Raw genomic sequence first — 17,855 nt, 5'->3', positions numbered from 1 at the left:
CATGCAGGGATACCCCGCGTAATTAATAATGGGATCTAAAGCCCTGGATGGAATTTATATTATAATACCAATGCCAACTAAATGTCTGTCTCCCACAGAGAATCCAATACTGCTGCTTGAAATTTCAGCAGAAGAGTATCCAGGGGCCACAGTAACTTCAGAAGAATCAGAACACTTTGGGCTAGAAGGGACCTCAAAGACCATCTTGTTCTAAACCCCTCACCATAAGATCAAGTTGCTCAGAGTCCCATCCAACCTGGTCTTGAACACTTCCAGGCATGGGGCATCCACAGCTTCTCTGGGCAATCTGTTCTAAGGCCTCACAAGCAAGAACTACTACTTGGTTTCTAATCTAAATCACCCTCCTTCAATTTGACACCCTTCCTTCCTGTCCTACCACCCTTAGAAAAAATCTCTCTCCATCTCACTTACAAAACCCTTTAGGTATTAATGCAAGGAACAAATAACTGTGCACATATCAACTTGTAAAATAGAAATATTTCTTAATTGTACTACAAAACTAAAAACACAAAGGAAAGGAAGACTATCTGGGGTTGAAGAGAAGGAGCATTGCTTCTTCATACATCTAATATTTCTCTGAGGTTTACTTGGCTGGTTTCTGACAAGATATGTCCTGCCCCAATCTTACAAAAAATGGTTGAAAAATATTTTTCAAGTGCATGCAACCAGTAAATATGAAGTAAAAGACTGCAAATGCCTTGATTTATGACACCAGAGACTGAAAAAAAAAAAAAAAAAAAAAGAAGGAAAAACTCTAGGGAAATCTATCATTTTATATCACTGGTAAAATAAATCCTTCCCATCAATGCAGAGACCCCCTTAACCCAAAAGACTGCAGAGAGCTGAGAGAATATCACCATTGTCTTTACAGAGGTGATCTCTAAGGTATACCAGGTATGAGAGATTGCAGAGTCTGCCACATAAAATAGAAATGGACTCCTCTCATGAGGAAAAGCAGTTTTCTTCTGTACCTCTTTTTGCCTCACATTTACAAAATCCCATTAAATAAAGCCCAGGGACCCTCAGGAGACTGGCTGAACGGTATCAAATGCAAAAAAAAAAAAAAAAGATTAAATCTTCAGATTTGTGGTACTTCAAAGTTACAAACACTCTCTAAAACATAGGTCTGCATACTATCTTTAATTTATATGCATACATTTATCACAGTCACGTTTGTAAAAACCTCAAAGCAGATTTAAGGCATGGAAGAAGAATTTGCCTAAAGTGCCCATGGCTCTGTGGTCTATTTCAAATCAAAATTGCTTTCCTTTGATTTATCAAAATAAAAAATAGACTGATGTCATCTGATTTCTAGTCTCTCCTTTTCCTACCCTCCTCTGCCAAAAATTCCTGTACACTACTCTTATCCAGGGTTGCATTGATGCTTGTAGACATCTAGGCCTTCTCCTAGAACATTTAAGGGCCATGTGTTTGCATCTCTCAGTAGAGAGCAGATGAAGAATTTGTAGGGCAAGAGCACAGTTTAAACATAGGAAAATAAACACACTGAGCAATGAGACTTAAAGCATGACATGAAAAGTCAACAGGTTTCTGTATGAATCAGGACCATGTATTCAAACACAAGCAAGACATTCCCCCTGCTTCTACTTATGTTCTTTTGGCACAGGGTTTTTTATATTTAAAGTAGTATCAGCAGAGCAGTAATTCTGCATTTGATAAATTAGATCAATTTTTGTTGGCACAACAGACATCATAGAAGGGTGACAACGATAGAGCTAGAAATCACAGGCAAGAAAAATATTCAAAGCCTTTCCCATATGCACAGGAGGCAAAGTCTCTATTTTTTACAACAAATGCATTTTAGACTAGCTCAAGATCATACTAAGAAGCATCTAGTTATTACATGCTTGTTTATGTAATTGCCTCTTAGGTAAGTGCAAGTGTATTGCAAAAACTTTCATTGCAGCAGAAAATATACAAACATGCACATATTTTCAAGCTCCTGAGGGGCCAATAACACTGTCCAAGGCATCAGTCTTCAAGAAGCTAGACTTCAAGCCAGAGATATCTGAACAAATAGCTCTCCAGCAATCTTATCTTTTAAGAACATGGTAATTTTTTCAGGCATCTGGTTTTCTTCCTACTTGTGAGTAGTCACCAGATCTATTAAAGGAACAGAAAATGGGCAGCCAACAACAGGAACTTGCCTTCAGCTGGGGAGGGGTAGACAAACAGTGGCACAAAGATGGACAGTCTTGAGTGTGCTAATCTAAGAACAAAGAGCCAAGTTCAGTCCCTGGCTCAGCCACAAAGTTTTCAGTACCTTCGTATAAGATTCCTGCATGAGCCAGCCATCTGAAGGGAAATAAATTTTTTAAAAATCTAGAAAAAATGCTTTGTTAAATTCTGTATGTATAAAAGATTATGACATCTATATAACCTATTTTGTACATAAGGCACATACATTTTTCCATTACTTTGTTCTTATTTCCGCTCATGCCAAAGGAAAATTCAGTCAAATCTTCTATTACCTTATAAGCATCTTGATTACTGATAAAGAGTAAGAAGAGATGCAAGAAATTCCTCCTTCCTTTCTCTGGGGATGATTTCTATCAATTTCCTTTGCTTTTCTACAAAGTGTCAGTAAAATAGTGTTTGCTCTTTAGGAAAAAAATTGGAGAGTGGAGGCAAAAGAGAGGAGGCAGTCCGGAAAAAGTAGGGGTTTATTTACCCATTTGGTTTTGACTTAGATTTATCTACACAACCCTCTGACCTAAAAAAAAAAAAAGAAAATTAAGGAAAAAAACCCACATCACTAAGCTACAAATATAACAGTGTAGTTAATATATAATCTGATATATATTACAATGTTTTCCTGGGTTTTATATATAATGTAACAGAAATATTGCAATAGGAAGAAAAGGGAAAGTTTTAAGACTAAAGCACAATGCAGAGAGAGAAGCAGGGGTACAAGAACATGCACAAGGCTGAATAACTTCAGAGAAAACTTTTACCCTCTCCATTACTTCATTTCTCTCCAGCAGACAGAGAACAGTATGCCCTTACAATCCTAATTGTTCCCCTGGCTAACATGAAAAGTTGACAGAAATAATGGCTGGTGTGCCACTGCTGGCTGCTTCACCCTATGCCATTCATGAAGGGGTTTTTCTGCCACTTTCACATATCCATACTTAACCAACATCAGTTTTTTTGTTTTCTAACATGAAGTATGATTAGATAATTCTTTTCTTTTTTTCCCCACAAAAACTGTGTTCTGTCCAGCACTTTTTATATGGAACTCAAACTACTGAACAGCCCTCATGCTCATGGAGCAGTGCCATGTGCAATGACCTCATGACATCCAGCCATTTATTCAGAGATGCAATTCAAGCGAGGTGCTGCCAAAACACATAGACTTCTTTTGAAGGACCTTCAGCTATCATTTTCCATCTCATCTTCCCTCCTCAGTTTCCAGAATTTGGGAGAGCAGAGAGAGGAGCTGGTGGGTGGAATGGGGCTGAAGGAAGATGCCAGGAGATCTCCATCAAGGGCCAAATTTTTCCCCTCCTCCCATAAGTGCTCAACAGCTATTTACAAAATAAAAGAGGTTGAATTTCTTGATACCAAAATCATGCCAAGGTAGAGGATTAGAAGAAGGCTCACAAGAGCACCACCAGCATTGTGGCTTCAGGAAGGCACAATGTGGCCCAAGAGCCCTGGACATATCCATCTCTCCCAGGGCTGCTCTGCTTGCACACAAGTGGTGATCCCCAAGCTCAGTATTGGGCCCAGTCCTGTTCAGTGTCTTTATTGATGATCTACCCCAAAATCTACTCTCTGGGCTGAATAAGATGTCCAACAGAGGCCCTCAGATCACCTGGGGAGAAAACCTACCAAGACCTCAAGGGTGCCAACTCTTACTCTGTCATTTTAGAGTCTTACAAGGGCAAAAGAAAATGCCAATGCAATCTTTCAACTGGTTTTAGACCACCTTTCCCAAAATTTTATTACTCCTTCCATAGAAGGTGTGCCACAGCAGTCTCCTCCTCCAGTCCTTTCAAAACAAATTGAAATTTCCATACCCAATCACCACAGATCTTGAGGGGTGAGGAGAGTGGAAGAGAATCCATTGAGGTGCTCATCCTGTTTCCCTTAAGGTCAACAGCAGCACTGGGAACTCGCACTGATAACAATCCAAGCCAAGCAGAAATAAATAAATTCAGATGATGTCTCTGCCCCCCAAAAAATTAATAGATGTAGTGAAAGCACACACAGTTTTGAGGCTCTTTTTTCCCATAAGTGTCAACTGATGTTGGCTTATGGACAGTTTGCCTGCCCATACTAGTCTTAGCTGTATATTATGCCAGTACAAGCAGGGAGAGAAAGAAAAAAAATAAACAATTCTAAGGGAATAAAGCAGTTTTCTCTCAGCCACATCTCAACATGTTTTTCCATTTCTTATCTTCTTAGTGTTTATGAGAATTTCAGTGAAAGTCTTGACTAGAAGATGAAATTGTATAATTTCCATTTCAGTGAATGCAAAGATTTTATTTTTACAAATCCTCGTGTTTTCCCATTAGGCCACTGTAAGGAAAAAGAAAAGTTGTGATATCATGCATATATATAATATGATGTGCATGAAGTACATCTAAAAATAAAATTAAAATCTCCAAGACAGATGTAATAAGAATTTTGCAGTAAAAGTTATCAACATTAACATACTAGTTCTAATTTATTCTATTTCATGCATTTAAATTTATGAACTTCATGACTTATGTTGGCTATGGAGTGTGGCTCTGCATTCCTGAGTCACCTGACAATGAACAGTTAAGTTCCAATAAATTGGAAAGGTGAAGTAGGGTAAGCCTAACGAATGGAAGAAAATGATGCCAGTGCAAATCCAATACACCACAGTAAAGCAGCAGCAGCACAAAAATATTCCACCATATGTTTCAAGGGCTGGCTGAAACTTCATGCAGAAAGCTTTGATGTTTCCACTGTAATTGAGAATGTCAATACTTGCAGGGTAGAAAACTCGCTTCCGTCGATTAAATACTTGATTTTCAGACTCCGCATAGGGAGAATGCCACAGCAGCTCACCTTATGTGGGTTTAGAGTATACAAGACAGAGGATGTGCCACTGTAATTCTGTGTTTTTGCAACAGTGGGACTTTAGATTGAAGGGCAAAATGGGTGTATGGCAATTTTCTAATTCACAAGCCATCTGCACTCTCCAACAGTGCAAGTGGAAATTTGTGTAAGAATCAGACGGATTCCAAACATTTTTGCAAACTGAAATATGCACAACTATAAAAATTATACACTAATTAGGGCCTCATCCATGGTGAAACAGCAGTATGCCACATAACAAAAACTTGTGAGAAGATCCACAGAGAAACAAGAACAAGAGGCACTGGAGAGAAACCAAACTCCTGGAGACAGCTGGCTCCTTCTCCTTGCTCAGTGCAAAGCTGCCTATTTACAGTTTTTGGGGACAGCATGCCCTTTTTCAGAGGAGCAAAAAAGGGGAAAACTGACAATGCTTGAATATCACAAAATAAATAGGCTTAATGCTTCTCTCATCTGGTACCATGTCTTCCCCTTGAAATCAAGCTGCACAGAATAATTTGGGCAGTAAATCCACATTAAGACACAGAAACAAAGCAGTCTCATTTGACAGAAATTGCTAAGCACATAGGACCTCCTAACCAAGAAAGCAGGGACTTCTTTTTTCCCCCCCTGCCTTACCCCTATGTTTTTTTTTTGGGGGGGGGGTGTTTTAAGTTCAGAAGAGAGTGCTCTTTCCAAGCAGCTCTGATCTCCACTTTGATCTGCTTCATTAAGCAACCCCAGAGCAAGATCACTTCCAAATGAAATTTGGGCGGCAGATTCACGCCAGCATCACACCTCAAGCAAACACCCCAGGAAATATGTGCACCCTGCATCACCTGTCCTCAGTATTGTTTTGGTGACATTTTTGCAAACCACCTGCAGCAAACCTTCATGCAGAGCACAGGCCTCCACTTCCCTTCTGCTCCCCACTAAGTGATGGATGGGACGTGTCCTAATTTTGCAGCTCCATGACAGATGGAGAAAATCTGAATTAAAGTGAACTCTGTGAAGATCTGTGTCTAATACTTGTGATATTAAGGACAAAAAACCCACTCCCTGCATATGTTAACATAGTTCTACTTTGCACGGTTAAAAATAGAGTTCGTCTGACTTTAGGGATCTGAACTTGGTCATACTGTGCACACACATTAATTTCTTTTTTTTTTTTTTTTGTCAAATTAAAAAGTTTTCTATCTGTGCTACTATATTTCTGTCGTAAAAGATCGAGGGACAGCTACACTCTGAGGATTAAAAGTAAAACCATCTCAACGCAGAAATTCAGTTAATGTTACCAAGACAGTCCAACTTTATTCAGAAGCCCCTGAGGCACTACAAGAGAAGAGTGTGCTCCCTGAAGACCTAACCACATACACAGATGTCCAGGAAAACAGTGAGAATTGAGCCTGGAGAAGGAGAAAAAAACAAAAAAAAAGGAAAAAGACAAACCATAATGTCCTCATCCTTCAGGAGGAGAGCCCAGACTGGCTCAGTGCTGCTGATCAATATGCCTCATGAAGCACAGCATATAAAAGCAATCTGTGTGCCCCTCCTCTCCACACCCAAATTCTCCCTCTTCTCCTCCGTCATCCCAACCACCTGCCATAAAAATTCAAGCCCACGTATGACTGTGGTAGATTAACGTCATAGTGGCAAATGCTGAAACTGGATTCACAGAAAAGTTCCAAACCCATCTTCTCCTTTGCTTCACTGTGCAGAGCCTGGGACAGAGGCACTGCTCCACTTTGTAGAGCTCATCCATGGATGCACTCAACACCCTTGGGCAGCACCAAGCACTTCTGTACCCGCCTTGAGATAAATTTTACACAAAATCAAACCAATATTTTAATAGACACCTCAGCAGGGCTTCATTTGTGGGACTTTTTTTTACCCCCACGCCATGAAAATGGATTAGGAAGGAAAGTTAATAACCTTGTTAATCATGTATGTTGAAATCTTCTGTAAGATTTAGTTCACAAGAAAGAACATATCTTTTTTTTTTTTCCTGTGCCATTAATAACATTCTGGCAAAGTGAAAAAAAAAAAATAATTATAGATGCCAATCTAACAAAACTTTTCACACATTGCCATGGCTTCACTTCAGCCAGCAGCCAAGCACCACATAGCCTTTCATTTATCCTCCTCTTTTTAAATAAAGACTGCCAGGGCATCAAAGGCAAAGAATAGATAGAAAGAAATCCCAAATCACAATTTATACACTTCCCCACCTGTTAAAACACTCTGTTATATTAAGATATTGCCATTTTCCCACCATTATTTAACCTTGGAATATTTGATAGGTAGCCTCTACAAACTTGCAGTTTTTCATCTTGCTGGTTTCATTAAAATATATTTCATTAATATAATCTGGATTATAATTCCAGATCTCATGCCTGCAACTAAATCAGGAATACTCTTTATAAGCACAACCCCCCTAATTACTACTGATATTTTGATTTATATTTTCAGTATTTCATAAAATTTTTAATGCTATAAAATTGAATATTGTAATTGAACAATAATTTTGTTCATATGCTGAAGTAATTTAGAGAGGAAATTAGATTTAGATTGTTAAGAAAACTAGTAGATATTGGAGTTTTTTGTGTCTCTATATACATGCACATATGTATGTATATTTTACCCTGTGGTGAATTTTGACATTGATTTTGACATTAATTTAAATCTTGCTAATTTTTGCAACAGACTGCTTCATATAATGCCAACATAATTTCAGATGCTAAAACAGTTTAAAAATAAAAAAAAGTACTAGCTGTATAATAGAAAACTCATATACTACATATCAACAAAGTATACCTAAATTTATATCATGTTTATACCCAAGCTTATGTCACATTTAATTGAAAATTTCTATCTCTTTTCTAGCTACTGATGTCACACATAACAGCTAATAAGGGCCTGGACACCCCTTACCTGACCCACAGAGAAATGGGTTTGGGGAGGGGAGTGCACTTCTTTAAGCCCTGCATACACTAAGTACCCTGTCAGTCATCAGATAAATCAGAGGCTGCTCCTGGCAGTTTTTTACCTTGTTAATGACATATTTAAAACCAGATCTGGACCATTAATGCATTTCACATTGAGCAAAGAAATCCTCTGTAGAGAAGGACTTTCAAGAAATGTCTAATTTAAGCTGCAAACTGAACAACAAAGTAGAGAGGAGAGTTGCTGGCTGGAGATCTTGACTTCTCTGCAGTACCTTTTTATGCTTTAGCTCTGCAGAAATTAAAGGACTGATACAAGAGCTATTGGATAAAGTGCACTTTTTATATATGCAGGTGTCAGCCTTGATGACAATAAGGATCCCTTCTGGTTTGAAATCTTTGAAACCAATAACAGGAGACATGGCTTCACAGAGGGTACCACTAAAACAGTAATTTTTTCTTTCGCTATTGTACCAAACAATCACCAAACACAATTGTCTTAGCATAAAACTTGATTTGAACAGCTCTCTCAGCAGTGCAATACATAATACCCACAAGATTCTCCTAAAAACAGCAAGCAGATTTTTATCAGCTAAGTTATAAACAAATTTGGATGCAGCAAGATGCACCAGTTTGCTCAAAATGTGATTTTACTTTATTTGTCCAGTGTTCAAAAATGTTCTGTCAATATTTTTTCATTTCATGCCTCTCCCTACAAATAGTGAGACCAAGATAGGAAGGGAGACTTGAGAGCCTGGAGAATAATATACAGCCATATTTACTTACCCACAGCTATTGCCACCATTTGCCCAGGAATTTCTGCAGAGAAGTTTCAGGATTGATAGACATGGAGAATGCCTAAAAATGAAGAGGGGCAGGAGCAGGGCTCTGTGAAGGACAAGTGCTGGTAGCTCTCAGATTAGCTAATTAGTTTGAGATTAGCTGCACATCTCTGTGCAACTTCTCTAGACACCCATATTGCAAAACACAGGACTGGCAATAAACCCAACAGAGCCAAATGAAAGGAGGAACGGGAAGGAGAGACTTCCTTTCTCCCACAGGTTTATCAACTGCAGGCTCTGAAGTGACAGAAAAAAGCCATCACAAGAGCAGCAGCCTGGAGCTGCTGGTGCAGTAACCAGCTTCCCTTGTATTAATTATCAATACTCAAAATCCTGCACGGAGAACTTGGGCACATGCATCCTGCTCCTGGGGCCAGGCAGAACAGGCTACTCAGTCCCACACTCATTCCACTTCCAGTTAAGTGCAGAAGTACAAACAACTGAAACCAGTTTTGTTTTAAAATGAAATCATCTTCCCCTTTATGATGTCTCTGAGATTTGCTACATTGCTGACACCAAAGGGAAACACATTCTTAGAATCCAAAGAGCAAAACATGTCTTGGAGACCCCGAATTCTGTTTGGAACTAAAATCTTCAGCAAAAGTCTAAAAAAAGTCTTAAAATTATTCAAGGAAGATTTTATATAGTGTATATTTTAATGTGGCAATAACTGACATTACATAAAACCTAAATCAGCCCATTCTCATAAAAGATACCAAGGAGTTTAGGAAACTAAAGCACTGAAAGAAATTCTAGGTGACTTGCTAGGGACATTCAGCTCTAACTCTGTCTGCAGTTAGTTTTCCAAGCCAAAGAATGCAGATAGGAACTCCAGATAACCCTGTTTATCTACTCTGCAATAATATCTGCCTATTACAACTTGAAACAGAAGGGCTATTAACACAACAGTAGTCAAATCTGGCTTTTGGTATTCCCTTCTACTCGTTCTGATTCTGTGTGTAAAACTCTTTCTTATCTTATTCCTTACAGATAACATTACACTTACTCTCTCTTGTTTATTGCTTTGTCCTTTTTATTTTATGAACAATTTGTTTTAAAACCCTTATTAGAAGTGTTTTCCATTTGTTAAGGGACAGAGAAGTTTAGCTTTATTCTAAATTGCTTCCATAATATATATCTGAACTATTGTCAAATCTGTAAAGAAACAGATTGATTTTTCTTTCACATTTTCAGGCCATCAACGTGGATAATTTATTGGAGCTAGATTTTATATCACTTTACAAATTTTATAATGTCTGATATGTTTTAATTTTTTTTAAATCCAAAATTCCTTATGAATATGAAGGAATACAGTGGGTGGGTGTTGGATAACAACTGCAAAGCTATATCTTGATAAACTAAAATATTTCACTTCAATGTGTTGTTTTGTATTCATTTTCACACACAATATAAACAGCTCACATATCCTCATTTCAGTTACTTACACTTCTTCTAGAATAGAGAAAAATAAAGCAATATATAAAAACCATTTACATTTTCTACAAAAGTAATTTCTGAAATTGGAGCTGCTATAATAGGTAATTGTTAGCAAAAAGTAACTTAGAAAATGTGAAAGCAGAGACACAGACCATTTATGCCTACTAGAACGACACATGTAGCTTCAACAAAATCTGAGAGCCAGCATTAAAATTAGCAATGCATCCCAGTGCAAAAAAAAACCCCAAACCACCAAATATGGAAGTCCTACTTAATAAACAATATTTTGACATAACCCTGAATAACAAGCATGAGACTATTTGACAATATATATCCCGTAGTTAATCAGTGAAATGTGAAATAGTATATTTTTTAAATCTATAACCATCATGTTAGATTAGACAACAGAAAACCAGGAACGAGTACATGAGAACAGAAAGGGAAATAGGTCACAGATGGCCAAAACAGCCTGCAGCCACGGAGCTGGAAATCATGGGCAGAGTCTCTGTTCTCCTACAGACTCTGGCCATCACTTCACACCCAGCCTTGCAGTGCAGCTGGGACACTCTGGCAAGGGTGAAGGTTCCCAACACATTCTCTGCTGCAACTGGGGACGTTCTGACCTTCCTCAGCAGCAGCCACTTGTTCACTTTTTTTTCAGTTTCTTTCTGCAGCACAGAGGCTCACCTGGACACTGCTAGGTGGGCAAGGAAAAATCCCTGCTGAAAACTGCTCAAAGCTGTGTTGCAGAGTTAATGTTCCCTGGTTTGGGGGCCTTAGGCACGTGCTGGCACAAGGGAAATGGTGACAACACACGAGCTGAATCCTGCATCTCACAGGCAGTGGCACTACCTCAGTCTGAGATACTCATCCTCTCCAGGCTCCTCTTCTCCAGCCACTGTCACCTCACATCTTCCGTCTCAGCTGTTCACGTGGCAGCCAAGAAGAGTCAGATTATTGTAGAGAATGAAACAGAAAGCGTTTGGTTCCTCCCTTCACTTTGCCCAGAGTGCATCAGGGAATTCCTCACAGGCAGCCTGGCAGTGGGGTGGCAACAGGAACCATTAATGGTGGCTTGGGAGGGACATCTGTCACCCTGATTCTTAAGGTTTTCTAAAGCCTTCTGAGTTTACATTCTATTAGAGAATTTTCTCACACAACTTTCTGTAAACAACCTATTGTTTTGCATTCCTTCATAGGGGTAAAGAGACTTGATAAACTAGTAGTTTGTCCAATGTCACTGGAAAGGTGGCACATTCACCCTCCAATCCACTGTCACCATTGGAAAAGTATAAATGTTGGAGTCAGAAAATAAACTTTCTCTTTTTTTCACCTTGCAAATAGCAGTGGCTCATGTTGTGCTTTCACATGTCCTATAGCAACAGACATCAAAGTGCTGTGTACCACAAGCTTTTACTTCTTCAAGCCTGTTTATCGCCAATCTTGGAATAAAAAAGAAAAATAAAAGGAATAAAACCATAAATAAGAGACCCATAAAAAGAAGATAACAGCACCTCCAATTTTTTGAGGTGTTATGAGGATAAATACATTAAGGATTATGAGATATTCAAAAGCTATAGTAATATGGGAGATAGAGGTAGCTAAGATAGATAAACTGCTATAAAAATGCAGAGAGACTTTTAAAAGAAACATCCAGCTATGTAGAAAGCACAGTACTTTTGTAGTTACTATTTATGTGCCATCTGTGAACAAGGAAAGTACTTAAATCAGTTTTTTTCAAATGTGAGCTGGGCAAATAATATGAAATAGTTTCTTGTAAACCACCATCCAAATGTAAATTTTTCTTGATTGCCTCCCTGTTTTGTTGACCCATTTTACATATATACTATAATATAGGTGCATGTTTCTTTGTCTGAACAGTCAAATGTCTTGAAGGAAAGTGCATTTCCCAAGAATTTGATAACTCCTCTGTGGGTTTGGGAGCGGAAAAAAAATACCACCTGACATAGGACATCAATCCCAGGAAGCAAATAGCAAGTAGGGTGTAGGAAATAACTAACATAATAGTTATTAGATAGCTGCATGCACCCAGACAGACAGCCAGCCAAAACACGTTCTGTCTAAACTATTCTCATGATAATTTTTTAGCAACAAAGGCTTCTGTTCGTGTGAGTTTCTACACAGATAATTCATTATCTGAATAAAAGGACCATATTCATTGAGTTGCTTGCTTCAAATAGATTTTCTCCAGCTCAGAAACAATAGCACCAACAATACTGGGAGACTATAAAGACACAGTAAAATGCTATAAAAGCAAGCCTTGATTTGCTTGTGTTGCTGCTGTGCTGTTCATATGGCTTAAGTAGCTCAGTGACAGGGGTGTCTTGTGGGAAATAGGAAACAGTTAAGGTGAAGGGAAATACAAATCCTGCTCACTTAAACGACTTGGGTCTTTTTACAGGGGTTGTTCAATTGGAAAGCATCCCTACTCCATGGAAGGGAATTCTCAAGGATTTCTCTCTATGAAGTAAAACACAGGTGGAATAACAAAAAAGAGAAATTATAACTTCATAGGTTTTTTTTTGTTTGTTTTGGTAATGGGCTAAACATGTTTAAATTCCAGGAAACTTTTCTTTATGTTTGATGTTTTAATTTTCAGATTAACACACAATTGCAAAAATCCCCAGAGCTCCATTTCTGTTCTCTGAATATTTTAGCCACCATTTTAGCAATAGAGAATATCATCCCACTGGGAAAGAAAAATGTATTTATAGAAATAAAAAGGGTCTCTGCCTCATGAAATTCTTTGTGAGATGCCCTACAACAAGTGCCATTCTCTCACTACATGACCGGACAAATGTCTTTCAAAAAAAATTGGTTTTCTGGTTTAGGTTTGTTGGTTGTGTTTTTTTTCTTGAATTATGAACAAGGTTATTCAATACAAACACCGATTGCTCAGGTGGATGAGCTAAACATAAAGTGGTTTTAAACATTCACATTGTCATTCTTCACCTCTCCTCACACAGCTTCATTAGATTGGCCAGGATTTGTTGGTAAGTGCTTCCTTATAATTCCCATTTTGTCAGCACTACAGAATCACTGCAGTGTCTGCCAGAAAGAGACAAAAAAATGAGTAGGAAGGAGCAGTCAAATAAAAAAAGTTCTTAAAGACTGTAAATCACCGTAGTATGGAGTATATTGTGAGAGCAATCATTAAAAACATATCAATCAGTGGGACCAGTTTCGTTAAGAGAGAGGAACACGAAAAGAAAACAAAAATTGATTATATTGAAGGTCCTGAGTGCTATACAGACAAATACCTCTAAAAATGGACCTGAAGCACTGTGTGAGGTGGCCCAGAGGTCTAACCCAGCATGAATTTCTTCAGACACTGTTCATAATTGGGCTTTTTCTTTTCACTGTAAAAGAAAGATGTCCATATCTCAATTTGATTCAGAACCCTGCCTCTCACCACAAAAGAAAGGCTTGTATTATATTATTCACTTGCTGAACTGGACCATCTTCAGGGCCCTTATGTGCCTGCTAGACAATTGGTGCATCCCTCATCTGCTTGAATATGAAAACTCAAAGAGTTCCTAAAAACACCGGGGAAATAAAGAAACAGTCAAGAGGAAGTGAGAGGGCAGACAAGATCAAAAGGGCCGAGCTGCAGACAGCTTCAAGGTATTTTCTTAATCACCAAATCCATACATGCTGGAGGGTGAGCCCTGCACCACTCAGCTCTGGTTTTGTAACTGAGGATGCCTCTTATTCTTGCATTACACATCTAAGAGAATGCTCAGGAAGCATTTCTTCTGCAGTACAACTTTCCAGCACCAGCAGAAACAGAAACAACATGATGCTGAGGAACTGCATAAGTCCCAGGCAAGATGAGAGTTATAGTCATTGGCCAATAAACCAATATATCTTTTTGACTCTTGACCTCTTGGAAGGTTTTCTGCTGCAAGCACAGCTATAATCTGTGTAGGTCACCACAAATATGGATATAGTCTTCCACATCAAAAGCTTTCCAAAGCTTTTAGTCTTACTGTAATAACTCTTTTTTTTTTTTTTTTTTTTTGTCCGCACAATCCTAGAACAGGTTTATGTCTAATATTACTTGCAGTTCTTTTGAAATCTGAGTGTCAGTTCTCTTCAACAGGAGGGATTTTCAGCTCATCTCAGCAGGCATGTAGAAACCCTAAGTTGAAAAAATGTAGAGCCTATGTTTAAGGCAGAAAATAACAGTTTTAATATTTTTAAGGACTATATTTACACCCACTGAAAAAACTACAGTTCAGGAACAAAGCTAGTAACCTGAAATGTAGTTGATAGAAAGGAAGGTGTTTGAGATTTCATACAATTTTTAAAGCAAGCAATTAGCATTTCATTGGATAACTGAAACCTCCCAGGCCAGGGCTGTTCCTCAGGACAATGGTGTCCCAAAGAGAAGCAATAAAAACACTATTCTCCCTGAAGAGGCTTCAGAAAACACCACATTCCCTGATTCAAAAGCAAAACCCTCTCTCTCTTCAGAACTAGAGCCCAGCAGCTTGCAGCTGATTCCTGTTGAATTTGTCCATAGCTGCATGGGCACCCCTTCACACGCTGCCTCTATTCTTCATTAGACCCCAGAGATTTTAAAAACCATGACACTGCTGGATTTTTTTTTTTTTTTGTTAATTGTTGAGACTAATAGTGGAACACACATCATCCAAATGGGTGTTACCAGAGCTGGTCTGCTATAGTTAGCATAATGTACATAAATATCCCCCACTCCTTGTTTTTCTATTTGTCCAGATTAACTCGATGCATTATCACACAAATAATTAAAAGATCCCTGAAGTTCTGCACCTCTTCTCCCTGGCATTGTCAGTCCTTGCATAAAGATAGCCAGCACCTGAAAGTGATAGCAGTACTTGCAGCCTGTGAACCTGAACAGTAGATTCCATCCTCCTGATGAAATTATATGGAATATTGTAGGCAAAAGTCTTCTTTTTCCTTCCCCATTTTACTGTAAATGTATATACAAATATTATGGAGAAAGATTAGGAAAGTGGTATAAAATACAAGGATTTTGAGCAGGGGAAAATATTTTGCATGTTGAAAAATCTCTACAGAGATCTCGTCAACTAGGAAAAAATGAAAATACAAAGCACAAGATTTGGTTAGTGTGGTTTTGGAAGTGTCTGCTCAAAGGTATGGGAGTAAAAATGAATATGCACTGAGAAATCACAAGGCAACAGACTATATTAGTCTATTCAGTTACATGACAGTGATAATTGATGTAAAATAAGCAGATACATTAATGACAGTCACAGGGGAACAGAAACTGAATTTATAAATAGATTTAGTCTGTTAAATAAACAAAGGGAAACAATCAGCAATGATTACAAACAGCTTATTTAAGCAGTCTTTAATAAGCTCAATGGCTTGGAGAAGACAAGCCTTTTTAGAAGTGATAAAAATCAGCCTCTCCATTGGGGGAATAATTAAGAACCATCATTAAGACCCTGAGGTTTGGGTCCCATAGTAGTAAAATGGAATTTATCAATAATTATAATTTTGCCCTCTTTCAGCAATTTTTTTTTTTTTTTCACTAAAAGCAACAGCCATTGATCCCAATAAGGATTTTTTCTTTTCCTCCTCCAGTAGTTCTTCTGGGGAGGGTAATATTCCACTTCTGCTATAATTTCTGAAGTTGTGAGCTTAAGCTTCTAGGCAAAGATTTGCCATAACACACAACCTCCTAGAGGTGAAGTGTTATAACAGAGACTCTGAATGATGCAGTGAAGGAATCATGCCCTCACTTGCTGTTTATACTCAAAATGTTTCCTCTGCTCTCTCCTGTCAGGCTGTCTCTGCCACCCAGGGCAAAATGAGATCAGATGGGATTTTCACAGATAAACATCAGTGCAAACAGGCTCAGCTCACCAGTGGGGAAGAGAGTGCCTCAAACAAACCACCAAGGCTCAGGTGGCAGAGCACTTGGCATGCCACCACTAAGCCTGACCTGCCTCCATATCTCAGTGCATCTGCAGCCTCTTTCCTGTTGACTGCCCCTGATGCATTCAGTCTACACACAATAACCTGTGGAAGTGCAGTTCATCTCAGTTCTGGATAATGCAGTAGAGAAAAGAAGTGGGAAAAAACCCTCAAAATTCAGACAAACTAAAAAAGAAAAAAAAAATCAAACAAAAAAACTCTTAGATAATAAGTTACAAGTGTTGTGGTGTGTAGTTATTGCTTTAACCCCTACCCTGAAATCAACTGTCAGAGGTGGAGGCAGAGGATCTATGTCCATTTAGCCTGTCTCCCAGTATGATCAGGCTTCCACCTCTGAATAACTTAAGCAACTCTCTCCAGGCATAATTTCTAACAGCAAACATGCATTTCTAACAGCTTCTAAGGGGATTTATTCAAAAAACTTCACAGTTCCAAAACAAGTTGGAAGGAGCACAGGAGAAAGTGGAAGTGTCCCATGACTGCTGCTTGGGCTCCAGGGCTGAGGAACATAGCAGAACATCAGGCTTACTTCAAAATGCTTTGCCTTCCAACCTTCCTGTAACAACACTGTCATACCCAATTATTCAAAAAACAATCTTCTATTTCTGCACAGTTTCAGCACACTAATCCACTCCTTTCCTACAAGTGATATCCTACCACTGAACATACTGAGAAGAACTCTTTTGCCAAGAAACCAGATTTTCTTTAAATGAATTAAGATGGGATAAAAGCTGATGTGTACTGTAATTGACCAACAGAGAAGAACCGTTCCTGAGCAAACCAACATCCCATGGCAACCCTCACAAAAGACCATCCAAACAAGCTGACTGTGATAATGCCAGAAAGCAGTCACAAGTGCCAGTACCTGGCAAGAACACACATACAAACAGCATTGGGGACAGAACAGCTGAAGGGGGAAAATTTCTATCAACCCAAACCAGAAATATCATTTTTAATTGTTTCAATGCCTCCTATGCATTCAAATGTGCCACGCTTGCTCTGCCTGGATGCTCAAATACTCAATTTGAACTAGAGGAGCACAGGCCCCGAAAAGAAGCAAGAAAACTTTGAAAGCTTTCCTGATTAATTCTCTTTCTCCTCTTGGAGAGTTGAGCCTCAGGGGTCACTGCCCCACCACCAACCCCCATCCCCTCCCTGCACACCCCACTGCAGGCTCCTCTTGCTCCTTCCACTCTGCCTCCCAGCTCAAAGTCTGCAGGCACAGCAGAAGGACTGAAACTGCAACTGAAACCAAAATTCCAGGGAGAAACACGGCAGAGAGAAAGCAGGAAGGGAAAAAAAAAAGAAAAAAAAGAGGACTGACAGAGCTCAGAAAAGACTGACTAAAAGAAGGATTCAGAAACCCCAGACAAAACTCAGGCAAAAGGATCACTCTGCCTGATTCAAGTACTGCAAAAATGACATATTTATTTCCTGTTCCTGAGGAACAAGTTTAATGAACACTCCAGAAGAAGTGTTTCCTACCACCCCTAAGTTTTTTGCTCATTTTTACCTCCATCACTTGAGTAGAAGACATTCATCCTCCACGCAGTGATGGGCTTGGTACATCCTCTCC

The 17,855-nt window shown here is 38.8% G+C and overlaps 1 long non-coding RNA gene across 1 annotated transcript in view; it reads right to left on the bottom strand.

Annotated features, from left to right (window-relative positions):
• LOC146768562 (uncharacterized) overlaps nucleotides 1-17,855 on the bottom strand; it is a 132,222-nt gene that overhangs the window by 48,243 nt on the left and 66,124 nt on the right. Inside the window, exon 2 of the long non-coding RNA XR_014954257.1 lies at nucleotides 8,820-17,855. This exon is cut by the window's right edge and continues 25,488 nt beyond it. This is a non-coding gene — a long non-coding RNA (uncharacterized LOC146768562). The remainder of the gene's footprint in view (nucleotides 1-8,819) is intronic.

This window comes from Lonchura striata, chromosome 1 (assembly GCF_050655825.1).
Source record: "Lonchura striata isolate lonStrDom1 chromosome 1, ASM5065582v1, whole genome shotgun sequence".
NCBI lineage: Eukaryota > Metazoa > Chordata > Aves > Passeriformes > Estrildidae > Lonchura > Lonchura striata.
Note: the sequence above shows the minus strand (reverse complement) of the source record. Positions and strands in the feature narration are given on the sequence as shown.